This window comes from Taudactylus pleione, unplaced genomic scaffold (assembly GCF_031769625.1).
Source record: "Taudactylus pleione unplaced genomic scaffold, aTauple2 ptg000985l, whole genome shotgun sequence".
Taxonomy (NCBI): Eukaryota; Metazoa; Chordata; class Amphibia; order Anura; family Myobatrachidae; genus Taudactylus; species Taudactylus pleione.
In genome coordinates, this window is record NW_028285386.1 from 574,302 (window position 1) to 589,664 (window position 15,363).

Genomic DNA, 15,363 nt, shown 5'->3' on the forward strand with positions numbered 1-15,363 from the left:
TGTCACATGATATACAGCTCTCAGTGGTGTTGCTGCAAAATCTTCCTGTTCCTGTATGTAGCAGAGACTGAGCGAGCATCGGGGGAGGGAGACTCAAGTAAGAAGAAGGAACAGTGGCAGATGTTTGAAGCTCTGCAAAGTGATAAAGTGGAGAGTTATAATCAACCAGCCAGTCAGCTCCTAACTGTCATGTTACAGGCTGTGTTTGAAAAATGACAATTAGGAGCGGATTGGTTGGTCGTTTATCACTCTCCACTTTATCACTTCCCAGAGCTTCATACATTGACGTCTGAAATCATACTCATGTTTATTTGATGGAGGCTTACAGTGTATACAGTCCAGTGGTTCAAAAAAACAGAAGCATTCAGAATTTAAAAAATACAAAACTCCTTTATAAGATCTGTAAAGACCTGTACTTCTTAGGCAGCATACTACAAGCAGTCCCCTTGAAATATTGGCATTAAATGGGGTATTTGTGCTGTCAGGACGCAGGCATCTAGCGCCACAGCCATGTCAGTGGTTGCCAGGCAAGAGCGTGTTTGCCACAGCTGCTGTGCTTGGGAGACTGTGTGATGTAACTTTTGAGCACCTCGCTGTCTGCGCCTCTTGCCCCTGGCAGTCACTCACTGGGTCGGTATCTTCTCTATTTAGTGCAGTGTAAGTAGCATCTATTTGTGGCTGCAGGTTTTTCGTCTCCAGGGCGACTGCCAACGTGGTGGGTGGGTGCGTTCTTCTGGTGATTGTCATGTTTAAACATGATAAATAATTGTAGCGCTCAGCCTATCCTTGTGGAAGTGTCTTAGTGGTATGTGTTAGACCCTTCAAGGGGTGCTACTGAAATATGGGAAAAGGGGTGGTGTTATGCACAACCTGGTGGTGACATAATGATCTACAAACGGAATTGAAAATAAAAACAACTTTACTTAATGAAGAAATGAACAAGTGTATATCACAAAAATTTATACATGCTGAAAAATACACAATAGTGGTATACTGATAAGAATAAAAAGTATATATATATATATATATATAACAGCAATAAATGTTCTTAGCTTAGAGTAAATTGTGGATCAGTATAGTGTCCACTTTAACCACACTGTTGGAGTTTATTGGAGTAGACTCCTGTGTGGGCAATATATATAGCAATGAGTCATATAGGGAAAACTCCAAGGTCATCAGAACACTGAGATTGCGGTGTTCCGCTTATCTGTTGGTAGAATGTCATATAGAAAAAAAAGAGGTTGTAAACCTTTTGAATGCTGCCCGGGATGATCTTCTCGGGAATGGGGTGCTGGGACAGTGGAGAGGGCCTCCTTGCTTGAAGTTCTGCCCTGTACATCCACCTGTGTGCCTCTGCAAGAGCAATATACCAATGTCCCACTGTAACTCACGTCCAGCAAGCACGGCACTACAGGAATTTGTAAGATAACAAGTGTTGCTTTATAAGTAGTTATACATCATAATCCTTGCAAAACTGCATCAACGTTTCTGTGCCGCGCAGGGTCCCGTCATCAGGACAGAGGAGATGTATGGACATAAAAGACGCATAAAATACCAGAAACTGTCTTGTCCTCATTCTGGTATTTTATGGGTTTCATATGTCCATACATCTCCTCTGTCCTGATGACGGGACCCTGCGCGGCACAGAAACGTTGATGCAGTTTTGCAAGGATTATGATGTATAACTACTTATAAAGCAACACTTGTTATCTTACAAATTCCTGTAGTGCCGTGCTTGCTGGACGTGAGTTACAGTGGGACATTGGTGTATATATATATATATATATATATATATATTATGCATTGTATATGACATGTGTAAGTCTGCTGTGTGTTATACTGCCTTTTCTAATTTCTGAATAACTGTCAGTTATAGCTATCACTGCTGTTTCTCCTATTAACCCTACTGCTACAGGTGTGTTGGTTATTTTGGGGGGTGAACACTGTCACATTGTATTATATTACTTTGCATAACATTGTGGAGATTGTTATGTCCAAAGAGAATGAAAAGCAGGAGGGGAAAGCCCATGTGCTGGTTTCATGTATGGCCTGTCAGGAGAGTTTGTCCCCTCAGGATTTCATACAGAATGGATTATGTGGTCACTGTTACAAAGAGTCACCACATCAGTCAAATTTACCAGGTCATGGGCAGGAACCCCTTTGGGCTTCTTTTTCCCAGATCCTGGCGCAGGTTGTAAACCGGTTATCTGCTCATATGCCGACCCCTACTATGGGGTACCCTCAGCAACTACAACCTCCTATGTTTATGCCTCCTATACATCCGTCCACTCAAGTCAAAGTATGGCTCTGTCCTCTGCTACATTTCAGCAAATGCTGCAGGCAGCCAGGCTGGAACAGCCTAAAACCAGAAGGTGGTCGGCTTCCTCCTATCACTCCGTCCTGCCTGCAGACTCTGATGCATCTTCAAATGAGTGTGGGGACATACAGGGCTCCTCTCAAGAGTCTCTCTCAGGAGAGGAGGACCATTTTCCAACAGTAGATGTTCCCTCCATGATTAGGGCAGTCAAAGCTGTTTTAAACATAGATAGTGAAGAGCCAGAGCTTAGGAAGGCTCCGGTGTTCAAACACCAGAAGGCTGTTAAGGCTGAGTTTCCTAAATCTGAGCATCTCTCTGAACTTATGGGGGAAGAATGGAGTTCTCTGGATAGACGATTCCATGTAACAAAAAAGGTTACAGCTTTATACCCCCTCCCATCGGACGAATGCACTAGGTGGGAAGTTCCGCCAACGGTAGATGCGCATGTGGCACATCTGGTTAGGAGCGCCACAATGCTCATACCATCTGCATCCTCCCTTAAGGATTCCACAGATAGAAGACTTGAAGCCTGTCTCAGGGCGGTCTTTTCTCTGTCGGGGGCTGTTACCCGCACGGCCATGGCCACGGCCTGGGTATCTAAGGCCATTAAAAATGGACAGGGGCACTTGAAAATACTCTTCCAGCGGCTTCCAGAGAACATCTGATAATTATCTCCTATATCAAGGAGGCAGCATCCTACCTGGGAGAGGCGGCATTAGATGCCGGTATACTGACTTCTAAGGCATCAGCTGCCTCAGTTATTGTTCACAGAGCCTTATGGTTAAGGGACTGGAAAGCAGATGCAAGGTCCAAGAAGGCTCTGGAATCGCTGTCATTTACAGGAGGCATTCTGTTTGGCACAGAATTGGATAAAATTGTACGTCTTCCGGTGGGCGGGGCATCTGGAATGGCCGCATCTTAACTGTGCTCCCAGCAGAGGCACCTTAAACCTATCTCCATATTGTTTTTTTTGGAGTATGTGGGGGTCGCTGCTTACCCCATTGCATACACTAAACGGAGAGGAGAGTACCGAGACCTTTTTCAGACCGGGAGCGTGTCATACACCAGAATCCGGCCACTGACATTAGTGGCTTGCATGACCGCCATTTTGAAAAAATGACATGGCGCCTTGAGAGCTTGCTTTATTGCCTAACTTACTTGGAGCTCAGCTTGGCTTGTGCAGCTGGAACTTTGTATGCCCTTATACCCAGGTTATTTGGTATACTGCGAATCGGACACACTGTCGGTTCCCGTCCTGCTCATACCACGTGTCCGATCATCGAGTGAGGCCCCGGTGCTGTGCGCTGTCACCGCTTGTCTGCGTTGGTCTCTGCTTGAGAAAGCTGGATATTATTGATACAGCCTGTGTGCGACTGCAGCCGCTCTGCTGCTGAGGTGGCTTGTCGGGGAAGTAAAGGGAGAGTCATCCTGACGTCTACTCCGCTGCGCTGTGAGTGATGCCCGGTAGGGGTTGATAGAAAACACCCGATTTCCCTTTTGCTGACACTGAGGATCCGCACCAGCGGCTGCTGTCACTACAGATTCCAGGAGCCCTTTACCGGGTGGAAGCATTTCTAACATTTATATTTGCACTCCTGTTTGATGAAAAACACCTGACAAGACGTTTCTGAGGTATTCTGGGCACTCACTTGCTGTCGCTGACACTACCCGTGAGAGGCTGCTACTTGCCATTGTACTGCTGGGGTGATCCTTACTGCAAAGCCGCTAGCCTACCTACACTATTACCAACCCCTAATCTTTGTGTAAGGTGCCTGGAGGTGATCCCCTGTGGTGAAGAATGTTTCCTAGCTGGAAATCCTGCTACTAATAAAATACCATCGCGGCCATCATCTGGCCGCTCGCAATATCTGTGGATGGTAACCCACAGCTATGCGAGCGGCCCGGAGGCCGCACCGAAGAAAAAAAAACCCGCCCTGACTCAGAGCGTCCGGCTCTGAATCAATCAGGCCCTGAGTGCCTGTAGCCAGGGGCAGGGTATATATGGAGGAGGAACCAGTGCATCCTGGGAGCTAAAGCTTGTAACTGTTTGTTGCCGTGCCTGGATCACTCCAACCACATACCCCAAGGTAATTCCTGTGGACCCTGTGGACCTCGAAGAAAAAGAGTTAATAAAGGTATGTTATACCATAAATCTTATTTTTGTATACAGTGTACTGAGGGGCTTATTGGTCTAACTGAATCATGTGATTATTTGTGTCCTCCTACTTGCCCATTACAATTGGAGTAATACAGCAATAAGATTTAATGAATATTTGGAAATAATAAGAATTGAAAGATTGGAATTTTTTTCCATCATTGCTGTTAAAATAATATAGTAATCAGACATGACAATTCATATGAATATGAAGTATTTATAGTTTTTTTATGCAAGTATTATTATAGCTTAATATCCGCAATACTCAGCTGCTGTTGTATGTATTGGCAATTTCTCTATTTCTAATACACTGGTAATTAGAGTTGAAACCCTCTATTACATCTTAAAAGAGATGGTATTTTCTGTTATAATACATTATTCTCACTCACAGCTCTGTAACTTTGATTTTCGGCTCCCAGTACCGGTCACGATCCCTCAGCGCATGACGCCTTGGTGTCATGCCATGTGGAACGGGATCTCCAGCAATCTGAACAACAGTGCTGCCTGGAATATCCTCTGGATTCTCCGGGGGGGCTGTTATGGCTGCAGTCTGCCGTTTGGAGCATCCAGGAGATGCTCCTAGCAGCACTGCAGCTCCAATTCTGGCTACAGTGTGCCATTCCATACACCAGAGTGTTACCAAACTAATTGCATGGCCTCTGTATATGCTATTAAGTATGGAAGGTGTCATCCCTGCTGACATTACTGAGAAAACACTGCTATTCCTCCCATTGTTGGTGGAAGACCATCCTTTGCATAGACTGCGCGTGTGTTCTAGAGAATTGTGTGACAGCAGTCTCACCCCATGATAGCACTGAATCTGCTGATAACCATGTTTTCCTGTGCTAGATACATCAAGATGGTCAGGGCCGGTTTTAGACTTTGCAGAGCTTAGGGCAAAAGTTCCCTTTGGTGCCCTTAGTTCAGGGGGCGTAGCCTGATCAGGGGGCGAGGCTATGGCCACAAAAACAAAAAAGACATAAAGAAATTACTAATTGTGCCATTTGCCAAATCTGGAAATTACTGCCCTAAACCTTAAACTAACCTTAACCCAAACTGCTACTCCAACCTTAATACCCTATTCCATACTTGCCTTCTCTCCCGGGAAGGTCGGGAGCCTCACGAAAATCGGGTTGCGCCCCCGCACCCCCGGAAAAGTGGGCAAGTCTCCCGGTCGGTGCCACATCCCCTGGCACCCCCCTCCTCCGGCATTTACTCCAGCTTGTAAGTGCCGACGTGGGCGGTCCGGGGGAGCCGATGACACGATTTGCACTGAATCACGTCATCGTGACCTCGGCAGCACAATGCTGGTAATCTCGGCATTGTGTGGTAGGGGCGTGGCCACGATGACGCGATCGCGGAGTCACGTCCCCGATCCGCACCTAAATTAGCTCCACGCTCCCATGCTGTACAGATATGGCTGCCTCCTCCCGGAGGAGGCAACCACCATGTCGGCATGTATGGCCTATCCGTAATACTCTAACTCAAACCCTTAAAGCAGGGGTGGGGAACCTTTTTTCTGCCGAGGGCCATTTTGATATATACAACATTATTTGAGGGCTTGAATCAGGCCACAACCCTCCGTGTGACGTCACACGAGGACAGGGTCACCAGGGCCGGTGCTACCATTAGGCAACCTTAGGCAGCCAGCTAAGGGCACCGGCCACTGGAGGGCGCCGCTGAGTCCAAAAAAAAAAAATGAATGGCATAAGTCATGGCTGAGTGGCATATAATGAATTTGTGGCACAGCTGTGTGGCATATTATGAATTTGCGGCAGTGTTATGAGGTACATTATGATTTTGGCACTCTGCTGTGTGTAATATTCTATATAGTATATTATGAATCTGGGAGACTGCTGTGTGGCATGTTAATTAACTGGGAAAACTGCTGCGTGGCAGGGGCGATTGGTGAAATGCTGCCTAGGGCGCCTGGAAACCTTGCACCGGTTCTGGGGGGTCACAATCGCTGGTGAATACAGCAATGTCCAGAGCATCCTGAGGATGCTCCGGGGAGCTGTAAGGGCAGCAGTGTGACTATCTTAAGAGTCCTAAGGATGCTCCAGGTGGAACTGTTGCATAGATTGTGGCTGCGCACCCTGATAGCCAGATGAGGCTAGCCGAAAAATGCTCCGAGTGCCAGCCCAAACGATCCCGCGGGCCTTATACAGCCCCTGGGCCTGAAGATCCCCATCCCTGCCTTAACCCTAATACCCTAACCCTAAGTTAGATGTTATGACTAAGGCCCTCATTCAGAGCCGTACGCTCTGAGCAGAGCGCACGCTCTGAATGAGGGCCGGGCTCCATTTTCATGGAGCGTCCTCCTGGACGCTCGTATAGCTGTGGGTCACCACCCACAGGCTATACGAGCGTGCATTGTGATGGTCGCGATGGTCGAGACCATCGCGACCATCGAATTTGCGAGCCGGAGCCTGCGGTTGAGGTTTTCAACCCGTCAGGGAGGCACGCCCCCGGCACGCCCACCAAAGGGGGCGTGCTGTCAATCAACATTGACAGCACGCCCCCTTTGATCGGACACAACGAGCGAAGGACTTTCCTTCGCTCGTCGCGTCTGGCGCATGCGTACGACGGAGCTCCCTCCGTCGTGCGCATGCTCAGTCCATAACATCGACCCACTTGCGAGCGGACAGCCGCTCGCGAGTGGGTCTGAATCAGGCCCTAAGTTACCTAAATGTTACTTAAATGAGTCATACAGGCGTCTACACCGTTAGACACCAACGACATCAACATAATGGATGATGGTTACTTTACCAATTATTTTGTAATATACTTACCATATAAGTTATATGACAAGTACATTACAAGTAGAGAAGTGTGCCGACGCTCGTGTTTTAGTTTTGGATCCGGATTCATCATCGTATTTTTTTTTTTCAAAACCACCCTCACATGTTTTTGTTTTGGTTTTGGAACTGTATTTTAAAAAATAAAATAAAAAAAAACCCAGCTAAAATTACGTCATTTTGATCTGTTAGCATGCAAATCAAAACGAGTTTGTTTTTTAAATCCGTGTTCTGAACCATGGGAAGATCCAAACCAGGACTTTGTTCAACTCTGTACCCCAAAATGATTCCGAACTTGGACTTGTTTCGACTCCGAACACCTAATTTCGGTAGTTGTCGGTTGTCTGAGAACTGGTCCCGCACATCTCTAATTATAAGTTACCTTGGCACAAACAATAACATAAAAATAATTGGTAAATTAATCATCATCCATTATTTACTAGTAACATGTATATATATATATTTATATATTTAGTTTATTACCTGCCTGCCCATTGCTGCAGCTGCTGCTGCCTTCCTTGTCACCCGACCTCACCACCAGTCCTCCTAATATTGATCCTCAGTCAGCGCTCTCTCAGTCTCTCCGATGCCCAGGACCTTACTTCATTTACTGCAAGCCCGGCGCGCAGCTGCTGGGCTGGGGCCAGCTGGAGCTGGGAGGCGGGCCCTCCTTTGCACTGCAGACAGTGGGACTCAGGGAATATGGGGTTGGTCTGCAGGTATGCAATCGGGAAGCCGACTGCCTAAATACCAGCAGCCGGCTTCCCGACTGTCATATCCCGGCAAGGGTGAAATGCCGGGCGTCTAGATGTAGACGCCCGCATTTCCCCGACACCGGGAGACCGGCGCCCGGCGTCCCGGGGGGGACTTAGGGTTAGGCACCCCCCCGGGAGTGATATGGTTAGGCACCCCCGGGGGACTTAAGTTTAGGCAGCGGGGAAGGGGATGGTTAGTGTTAGACACTTAGAGGGGGGATTAGGGTTAGGCACTTGGGGGGGAAGTTAGGGTTAGGCACCCCTAAGAAGGGTTAGGGTTAGGGGGGGTTAGGTTAGTAGATACTCACCTATCCACGATCGGGATTTCCAGCGCTGTCGGGCTTCCACTGCTCGGAACTCTGCTGATGTCGGGCTGCCGCTGATGGGAATCGAACCATGCGGCCGCCGGTATTTCATACCGATTCCGGTCTGCATGACGTCATGACATCACGCAGTGTGCCGCACCAGCATTCTTCAAGACAGTGGGAGGGAACAAGTGGCCATCATTAATGTTTTAGAAGGCGACGCCTCAGCAAGCAAGAGTGGGCAGGCTCCATCTAATTAGATATCGTTGGCGGGGATACTGTGGCCCCGCCATCAGACCACAGTCCTGGGCAATAGCCCTGCTTGCCTGCGTAAACCATCGGGTTTACGTAGAACTCATCAGGCCGAGAGTTTCTTCTTTTAAGCTGTGTACACACTATACAATTATTGGGCCAATCAGCAGATAATTGTATGATAGGGCTGATAATTGTATAGTGTGTATACAGGAGCGATGCAGAAGCATTAGCCAATAAACAGCTTTAAACGCTCCTGCAAATGGTCAGATCTGGAGGTCGCATCCTATGAGCTGCACGACCGATCCCATTCAAGAGATCAAAGGAAAGTACAAGAAATTGCTCAGTGTGTACGGGTGCTCACCAATGTGATAATCACTCCATCGGAGCATTTATCGGATTGGCAGCACCCATCACTTAGGGGGTCTATTCATCATCACTTAATTTCTACAAAAGCATGTGAAAATTAATATTTTCACCTACTTTTGTGTAAATTAAGTGTCAGCCCCATTGATCAATCATGTAACGCAGGAGATATCACAGATATCTCCTGGTTACAATTCTCCCCCGATAATTTCCACAGTCCCTATACTATAGTATGGGGACGTAGAAATTATGAAATACTTAAAGTTCCGAAAAAGCATTTTTTTTTTCGGAACTTGAGAGTGATATTATACGCCACCTGGAGATGGCGTACAGTATCCGATACCATTCACTTGTGCAGGAGAGGGACCAAAAGATCCCTCTCTGCTGTGATTTCTTACCTCCTGCGGTTCCCTGCTCCACAGTCACTCCCTCGGATTCCTCTGGCTCCAGGCATTCCTCCTGTGCTCACAGACAGCAGTGTGGGAGACGAACAGCAGCAACACAAACACTGGAGTTCCGGTCACTCGATAATAAATAATATCTCCTAGCAGATGTAAGACATATACTACCAGAAGGTCTTCACAAGTTCATGGTATGCAAATTGATGCTGACCCGTGCCAAAATCACCTCATTACATTTAGAAAGAATAGTCACGAGTGACCATAACATCAGTTTGTCCCCTACCCTATGGATATCAGTCTGGAAGGTGGTTGACGAGGTAATAATACATATGCTTATAGTATCAGTTCATATAAGGCTCTTATTTATCAATTGTAATGTTCTTTAGGTTGACATTTATTATGGTATGATTATTAGTGTGTAATTTGGACGCGAAAAATACTTAATTGACACTGAATGGCGAGTGTGATATAACTTGAGAGTGCTGTGCTGGAGGATGTATACTAATGCCCAGTGCATTATTCATTTTTGATGTGTTGTTTATATTGCTGAATTCTAATATGTACTGTGGTTTATTGACAATATGTGTGCCTTTTTGCCATTATTAGAATGTCCACCGTCCTTGACTTCCTGTATATGCCTTTGTTTTTAGCTACACACAGTTACAGCAGCAAAACGGGTTGCATCGGTGACGTCATCCCGGAAACCGCGTCATGCACCTGGGGTGGTGAAGCTATAAAGTAAGTGTTTGTTTTTAATTGTTTGTAACCTGATGACGATGTATAATACATGGAAACGTAGAAGCATCTGTCCTACTGCTCGTGTGATTATTTCCTCAGAGTGCCGTCGGTCTGTATTGTATGTATGTATGTATGTGACTATATATATATATATATATATATATATATATATATATATATATATATGTCATTATTTTCCCTATAATAACGGAAGTGCTGAGTGTTTCTAAAAATAAAGATAATTTCTTATGTTTAAACACCATGGGGCCCATTTATCAAAGTGTATTTGAGGTAAAATCCCCGAAAACACCTGTTTTTGGGGGTTTACCTCAAATACTAAGAGGTAAATTTACTAAAGTGTGAGTTTTTAGAAGTGAGTTTTAAAAATGATGTTGCCATAGCAACCATTCAGATTCTAGCTATTATCTTCTAGAAGGTGCTAGTTAAATGTTAAGTAGAATCTGATTGGTTGCTATGGGCAACATCACTTTTAAAACTCACTTCTAAAACTCTCACTTTAGTAAATTTACCACAAAGTATCCTCCGTATGTATGAAGGACGGGCCGCAGCAGGTATCTCCGATGTCTGCTGTGATCTCTCCATTGCCGCTGGCAGCCTCCTCCCCCATAGGTTTCTATGGGGTACGCGATGCTGCCAAATTTACCAATACCTGGAATGCGTTGCATTCCCGATATTGGCCCCCCCAACAAATGCCATCTGAAGATGACGTTAGCTGCTGTAGCCTATGGGCTACACCGCGCACTATTAGTTGGCGGAGAGATCCGCCAGAACCCTCCCCAGCTATGGCGGATGTGCATGTGCAGTCCACGGGACTGCGCATCACCCCCTGCACTGGCCGGCAGCTATCCGGAGACATCGCAGGGACGCCCGTGCCCCTGCATATCCCGGATGATACATCTGACCGATAGGATCGCTTTTTGCAATGCAATCAGGGACGTTACTGGCATGCCCTGATCGCATTGCAAAAGCGATCCTTGATAAATTTGCCCCCATGTGAGATATCAGGCAGCTGCAGGCGGATTACTGTATTTGGATTGTACATACTGAGGGTCATGCAGATTGGCAACAAAATGGAAGTAAATTACTCAAAAGAAATTAGTGTTTTTCCTCACATATGATACACATGGGATGTACACGTATGTGCAAGGGCAGCATGTGCAGCTACTTACCAACAAGTCCTCCTCATCACTGTGTATTGTCGCCTCCCTATAGCAGGTGTAAAAGATCCGCCTGTGAAGAAACATAGTTGTGGATCTTTGGAGGCCCGTAGTTGCTCGGTCATACCCTGACTGAACTCTGCCTTGAACTCCCCATCCCACCTCTGTTCCGCATCACCTGTAGTGAGGTTTATTATGCATTCGGTCCAGATTAGCTGCATATGTATGCACAGAGGACTCTCATACAAGGCACGCTATGCAACTGGTGCAGCACTCACTCTGCATCGGCCTCTCTGTCTCTAAACTTTTATTTGTTTTATTTATCTATTTATTAACAATTTCTTACATAGCGCAGCATATTCTGACATTCTTGACCCGTGACCTGCTACTAGATACACAGTCAGGTGCATAAATATTGGGACATTGACAGAATTTTCATATTTTGGCCTCTATTCACCACCACAATGGCTTTGAAATTAAACAAACAAGATGTGCTTTAACTGCAGACTTTCAGATTTAATTTGAGGGTAATTACATCCAAATCAGGTGAACGGTGTAGGAATTACAACGGTTTCTATATGTGCCTCCCACTTTTTAAGGGGCCAAAAGTAATGGGACAAACTAAACAATTCTAAATCTAACTTTCACTTTTTAATACGTTGTAGCAAATCCTTTGCAGGCAATTACAGCCTGAAGTCTGGAACGCATAGACATCACCAGACGCTGGGTTTCATCCCTGGTGATGCTCTGCCAGGCCTCTACTGCAAATGTCTTCAGTTGCTGCTTGTTCTTGGGGCATTTTCCCTTCAGTTTTGTCCTCAAGTGAAATGCATGCTCAATCGGATTCAGGTCAAGGAATTGACTTGGCCATTGCATAACATTCCACTTTTTAGCCTTAAAAAACTCTTTGGTTGCTTTTGCAGTATGCTTCGGGTCATTGTCCATCTGCACTGTGAAGCGCCGTCCAATGAGTTCTGAAGCATTTGACTGAATATGAGCATATAATATTGCCCGAAACACTTCAGAATTCATTTTGCTGCTTTTGTCAGCAGTCACATCATCAATAAATACAAGGGAACCTGTTCAATTGGCAGCCATACATGCCCACGCCATGACACTACCACCACCATGCTTCACTGATGAGGTGGTATGTTTTGGATCATGAGCAGTTCCTTTCCTTCTCCATACTCTTCTCTTCCCATCACTCTGGTACAAGTTGATCTTTGTCTCATCTGTCCATAGGATGTTGTTCCAGAACTGTAATGGCTTTTTTAGATGTTGTTTTGCAAACTCTAATCTGTCTTCCTGTTTTTGTGGCTCACCAATGGTTTACATCTTGTGGTGAACCCTCTATATTCACTCTTGTGAAGTCTTCTCTTGATTGTTGACTTTGACACATATACACCTACCTCCTGGAGAGTGTTCTTGATTTGGCCAACTGTTGTGAAGGGGTTTTCTTCACCTGGGAAATAATTCTTCTGTCATCCACCACAGTTGTTTTCCGTGCTCTTCCGGGTCTTTTGGTGTTTCTGAGCTCTCCGGTGCGTTCTTTCTTTTTAAGAATGTTCCAAACAGTTGATTTGGCCACACCTAATGTTTTTGCTATCTCTCTGATGGGTTTGTTTTGAATTTTCAGCCTAATGATGGCTTGCTTCACTGATAGTGACAGCTCTTTAGATCTCATATTGAGAGTCGACAGCAACTGATTCCAAATGCAAATGTCACACCTAGAATCAACTCCAGACCTTTTAACTGCTTAACTGATAATGAAATAACGAGGGAATAGCCCACGCCTGTCCATGAAATAGCTTTTGAGTTGTTAGTCCCATTACTTTTGGCCCCTTAAAAAGTGGGAGGCACATATAGAAACCGTTGTAATTCCTACACCGTTCATCTAATTTGGATGTAATTACCCTCACATTAAATCTGAAAGTCTGCAGTTAAAGCACATCTTGTTTGTTTCATTTCAAAGCCATTGTGGTAGTGAATAGAGGCCAAAATATGAAAATTCTGTCAATGTCCCAATATTTATGCACCTGACTGTATATGCTATTTTTTATTATATTCTTGTATGCGTTAAATTAATCTTTATTGTCCCCTAATGGCTAAAGCCGTATATGTTTTGTATGATGTTAATTATTCTTAAATATATGAGACATATTAATATGTAATGCTCATTGTGAAATAGAATAAACGTACCATATGCACTGTAGATGTACAATTCTTTGCTCTTGCCTATTGGTTAAATAAACTTTATTTTTTTTGTATCCAGTTTCTACCCTCCTTGTAATCACATCATCCATGATCATATGGCAGAAGTAATTGCAGTGACACAGACCATCTGATCCCACACATCTTGGATAGGTCACAAGACTTTTCTTCAATGAGTGCACAACACATAAACCAGGTAAGGACTTTGATTCAGCAAGAAACACAATATGCAGGCAATCGGCCGATTGTTGCATTCTGCACATGTGTATGCATCGCAGTGTGTGAACCGGCCACTGTGATCGGGACTGCGATCGCAGTGACTACGCAGACCCATCGCAGTGTGATTGACAGGAAGTGCCATTTGTGGTGGTGATGGGGGGTTGGTCAGCGAAACGCAGGCATGCCAGAGCGTTTCAGTGCTGTTGCAGGGACGTGCATAAATTATCCACTGTGATGCCGTACGCAGCCTGAGGTCTCATAGTGTGCGTGGAAGTTAGCAATTTGTGAGTAAGGTCAGAGCTTGTGCAAGTGTGCGTGGGGCTGCGATGGTACTCGATTGTACCAGTGGTTTTGCAGTCTTGCTAAACATTACAGATGTATAGAAGGTAAAGTGGGAGTCCTTATGTAGTGCTGCGATGGCATAGTGATCGCAATGGATTAACATACTATCGCAGTTGAACTGCATGCATAATCTCTATTACACTCGCAGTTGCGTTCTGTAGTGAATCAGGCCCTGTCTTATCTTACAATCCTTGATGTAACCTTGTTTTCTGATCTCTCAGTGATGCAAGCAGAACCAGGAGCAGGGGTGTATCTAGGGGTCCGAGCACCCCTGGCAAAGTAAGGGACTGGCACCCCCCCTTCCTCCTTCAGTGACAGAAAGACTCACCCCAGGTACCATGGACACACAGAAGAGAAGAGCTAGAAGGATGAGGAGGAGGAGGAGGAGGAGGAGGCAGGAACCGAAACCTGGACTCAATGAAATGTGTTTGGTGGGTGGGACAAGTGCTGTATGTGACACCTGATTAGTGGGAGGGAGGGCTCTTCTAAACATCCTATCAGCTGAAGTTTGTCCCATGTGTATGTCACATAACAAAACTTATAATAATAATAAATAAAGACACAGAGACATAAATTGGCACATAAAGGTCAGATATTTATTTATAATACAGTATAATAGAACAGTATGTTAGTGAAAAAAGGATAGCCAGAAATCAGCGTAGCCCATCAATGCTCAACCTAACAATATCAGACATGCATTACAGGTGGAGAATGTCCTGGTGGCCCTTATTAACACAGAGCAGGGTATCCAAATCCACTCCTAAACTTTACAAACAATAGCTACAGTAGTAGGGTGGTGTTGTTAAGCTGGCCACACACTAGACCAACTTACATCCAACCAGCCAACTTGTTGATTGGTTGGAATGAAAATCTGGTAACGTATGGGAGTAAATGATGATCAGCAATTTGCTCCTAAATGTCAGAAAACAGATGAAAATGGACGTTCAGACAAGTTTGTTAAATGTTTGATCTAAACAATTTGTTCAAACAACAGTTTTGGTCCATTTTCCAGCTTTTGGGAGCAAATTGCTGATTGTATTATTTACCAGATTTTCATTCCAACCAATCAAATGGCTGGTTGGATGTAAGTTGGTCTAGTGTGTGGCCAGCTTTACTCTGTAAGGGTGGGACAGACAATAAAAGCAGTCAGGGGAGGAGAGTGGACCCAAAGTAATAAACTTGCACCTGGGCTGATGATCTTTTTGACTTTACTGCTAAAAATAGCCAAGGAAATCAGCTAAAAGTCAAACCAAGCAAAAAATGAGGAGGGGGAGGGGAAGCTTCATCAGTCACATAGGTTTGGGCTTTGAAGACACAGGTGTAAAT

The 15,363-nt window shown here is 45.2% G+C and overlaps 1 long non-coding RNA gene across 2 annotated transcripts; it reads left to right on the forward strand.

Moving 5' to 3' along the window:
* Window positions 1-35: 35 nt before the first annotated feature.
* On the forward strand, window positions 36-14,855 carry LOC148454540 (uncharacterized). Of its 2 annotated transcripts, none has more exons than XR_015874804.1 (4): window positions 36-97; window positions 10,000-10,087; window positions 13,538-13,672; window positions 14,259-14,855. It is a non-coding gene; the product is annotated as an uncharacterized LOC148454540 (long non-coding RNA). The 2 variants fall into 2 exon arrangements; XR_015874805.1 differs by lacking the exon at window positions 36-97 and adding an exon at window positions 9,422-9,666.
* Window positions 14,856-15,363: the final 508 nt, after the last annotated feature.